Source organism: Echinops telfairi, unplaced genomic scaffold (genome assembly GCF_000313985.2).
Source record: "Echinops telfairi isolate 266 unplaced genomic scaffold, ASM31398v2 ScPeMD7_5592;HRSCAF=6446, whole genome shotgun sequence".
NCBI lineage: Eukaryota > Metazoa > Chordata > Mammalia > Afrosoricida > Tenrecidae > Echinops > Echinops telfairi.
Window position 1 is genome coordinate 26084556 of NW_022109491.1, and position 3911 is coordinate 26088466.

Here is a 3911-nt window from a genome sequence, read left to right on the forward strand (position 1 = left end):
TGGGGACGCGCCCACCGTCCCCGGCTTCCAGGTTGAAAGCGGCCCGGGGAGCTGGTGATCCGCCCCGAAGGCTCGGAGATCCTCTCTGGGCTCGCCCAGATCAAATACCCGAGATCGGATGGGGTTGGGGGGACCGGAGTGCGTCCAGCTTGCTGCGGATCAAGCGTCCAGTCTCCTAGTCCTTAGAGCCCTGCGGGGAGACGCGGAGCAGGGCCCTTTCCCTTCTAGGGCTCAGTTTGAACCCCGGGTAGCCGGGTGACCAAGAAACTGGCGGCTCGAGTGTTCCCACCCTCCGATCCTACGGCGGAGGTCGTGCAGTTGGCGAGTGCATGAAGAATTGGGGACGAGGAGGTGTTTGGGATTTTACAGAGGTCCAGCTCGCTCGCATCTGACTCAGAAGCTCCGGGGCGGGGCCCGGAACCTGCCTTTTGTAAAGGCAGGAGATGATGTGCAGGGAAAACCCTTGACAAAAAGCGTGCTTCTCTCTAAATAAGAATTACCCCACGCGGTGAGCTAGGCCCTGGGGTGCCAGCCGCAAAGTTCCCGGTTCACACCACCGGCTCTTTCCCCAGAGAGAAGGTGCGCAGGTGCAAGCGGTCTGTTCCTGTAAGGATTTGATCTCTGAAACTCTATAGAAGGTGACTGTGGGTTGGAATGTCTCGAAGGCAGTGGGTTTACCTTCCGGTGAACACGCTGTAGAGAACAAAGCGAAACAAAACACACACACAGCACCGTTCATTCATCTTCTCACTAAATGATCTGTTAAGTTCCTTCTGTGCGCCAAGCACGTTCCTGAGGATCCAGGTGGGAACAAACAAACTCCTGGCGCTGAAGGAGCTGACCCCTTGGTTGCGGTCCTACTGCCTGCCAGACACCAGCCTGTTTTTTTTACTGCACCCCACTGAGGTCCTGGGAGACTCCTTGCTCATTTACCACCTGACTAGGGGTGATGGGGCCCAGCTTCCTGCTGTTCCCCTCCGGAAAAGCCTACAGAGTCAAAGAAAATTGACCTCACTCCTCACCGGCTCACTCTGGACCTCTCTGGCCTCCCGGCTTCCAAACCGACTCACACCAGACTGTCCTGTTAAGAAGGTCACCACCAACACACACACACACACAAATTCTCACACATTTATACACACTCATATTCATTCACACACATACTCACATACCCACACATTTAATACACACATATTCATACACACACACACACACACACACATTCACAGTTGTCCCTCAATGCTCAACTGTTCTTCCCTTCAGAGAAGCCTTAAATCGGTGGTTCTCAACCCGTGGGGTCCCAACCCCTTTGGGGGGGTTGAACGACCCTTTCACAAGGGTCGCCCAATTCATAAGAGTAGCAGAATGACAGTGGTGAAGTAGCAATGAAAATAATTTGATGGTTGGGGGTCACCACCACATGAGGGTCGCGGCATTAGGCATTAGGCATTAGGCATTAGGCATTAGGAAGGTTGAGAACCACTGCCTTAGATGGTTCAGCCTGACCCTGGTTCCTTCCTCCCACCCTCAGAGCCCCTGGGAAGAACTCTTGAGTGTGGCTTGTGGGATTACTACGTCTCCAGTGCCCACTTCCTGGTCCTATTCCGGAAGTTGACCAAGCCAGCATCCAATTGTCCTTGAAAATAGCGTTCTCATCAGCTCAAATGCCTCTGGAGTCCAGAGTGGGCCCTGGAAGTGGAGACCAGCCGGTTCTAGGTGCTTTCCCCTCCCTCTCCCTTCCGGGGCCTCAGTTTTCTCTGAGATGCACCCAGCTGCGCTGTGAGCTTCCCTGACTTCCCTGACCCAGGCCAGAAGGGGCGGAGGCTGCGGGGCGCAGGGTGGGAGGTGACCATGTCTGAGGCGTTTCCCTTGCCTGTTGGGAGGGCAGCCCTTTAAATCTTCAGGACTCCCTGTCTGCAGAGAAAGCCTGTTCCTACACCTGGCTTCCTTTCCATTCCTATCCCCCCTGCCTGCCCCCCCATGTAACCATGACCTGGGCCAGGCTGGGCTTTGGTGGGGAGGAGGGGGAGGCTGAGCAGCCAGCCCCCTCCCTGCAGGCCCTGCCTCACATGCAGCCCCAGGCCAGGCTGCTGCTTCCTGCACTGATGAATTATGACCGGGAGATTTCCTCCTCTGTCTGCGCCTCCTCACAGGGGCTCAGGGCTCCCTCACTTTCACTTTCTCCCCCCCCCCCAAAGGCTCCTTGAAATTCCTCTGCTCAGGCCTCTTTCCCACCCCTGCTAGACCTTGAGATGCCAAGCAAGGCTTGAGCCGGGCAGGAGGTGGGGGCCAGGGCTTGCTCCATAAACTCTTTCATTCATTCCCTCTCTGGCAGCTTTGACCCAGGGGACTCTGGGAGTAAAACAAAACCATGAATGAGCCGCCTGCCTTCTGCAGCCCAGGGGAAGGCGGGTTGTAAACAAAGACTTCCCGGACAATGTGGTCGCAGCACTCAGGGTCTGGCATCAGACAGACCCGATTCCGGCCCAGGATTTGCTGCCTCTGGGGGGTCTTGGTTTCCTCTCATGAAAACTGGGGATAATAATAGTTCCTTGCTTGGGCTGGCGAAAGGAGCCCTGGAAGTGTGCAGTGCTTACATATTGGGCTGGGATCCGAAAAGTCTGCAGTTCGATACCACCAGCCGCTCCTCGGCAGAAAGATGGGACTTTCTATTCCCGCAGAGAGCGACCGTCTTAGAAACCCACAGCGGCAGTCTTTGTGTTACTGGTGTCAGGGGCTGGCCCTAGGCCCAGGCAGCAGGGAGTGTGCTGGGCCTGGTGCAGTGACGGGGAGGGGCACCTGTCACTTTCTCAGCCACACAAGGGCCTCATTTCTTGTCCCTCACTTGGCTCCAGTCACAGTGGCCTCTTCACCGCTCCTTGAGCAAACCTCTGCTCGTCACCCTCTGTCCTCAGATATCCCTGTGGCTTCTTCTCTCATTTCCTGTAGAAATCTGTTCACCTCTGATCCTCTCAGACAGGCCTCCCCTGACCACTCAGCCTCCGACAGCACCTACCCCTCTGACCCTTCAGCGCCACCCTGTGAGCTCCCCTGTCCTTGCTGTCATTAGTTACCATCAGGGAGATTCTGACTCCCGTTGAGCCCATGGGCGCAGAGCCGAGTGGCCCTGAGGGGTTCTTGGTGCTGTGTTGACCAGGTCTTTCTGCTGACGACTGGCAGCCTTTTGATGAGTAGTCAAGGGCTACCCTGTGTGTACTTACTACGCAGCCACCTTTCGGTGCCCCTTCCCAAAATTCCCACTCTCAGTGCGTCAGTCCCAACTCCTAGTGGCCCTATAGGACAGGGCAGAACTGTCCTATGGGTTTCTGAGATTGTAATTCTTTTACTTTTCAAACCCATGTTATTGGGAGTTAGAACAGCTACCATATCATCCCATAGTTCAATCATAGCAAGCAGTATTGCACAATTGCTACCATAATCAGTTTCAAAACATTCTTTTCCTTCATGAACTCCTTGACATCAGCTCCCTTTTCCCACCTTCCCCAGACTATAATTCTTCACAGGAGTAGAAAGCCTCATCTTCCTCCCGCGGAGTAGCTGGTGGTTTTGAACTGCTGACCTTCCTTGCAGCTGGCAGCCCAACGTGCATCCACCATCCCACCAGGCTCTCTCTTCCCCCTTACTCTGTTGGAGGACTTTTCATCACCAGTACCACTGCCATTCATTCACCCTCCAAACATGGGTGGAGTGCAGACTGTGTGTAGCCACAGTTCCAGTTCCAGGGACGGGGAACACAGCAGTCAGCATGTCATTGAGGACACGGCCTGGGGGCCACGCCTGACCTCCTCCAGCCTCCCACTGGGAGAGTCCAACTTCACACCAGGCCCAGGCTGATCTTAAGAGGCAAAGACCAGACAGGCTGCTCCCCTCCAGCCTTCTTTACTCTATTC

At 55.3% G+C, this 3911-nt stretch overlaps 1 protein-coding gene across 1 annotated transcript in view; it reads right to left on the reverse strand.

The window, feature by feature from the left end:
* TCF15 (transcription factor 15) overlaps nucleotides 1–3911 on the reverse strand; it is a 37780-nt gene that overhangs the window by 5812 nt on the left and 28057 nt on the right.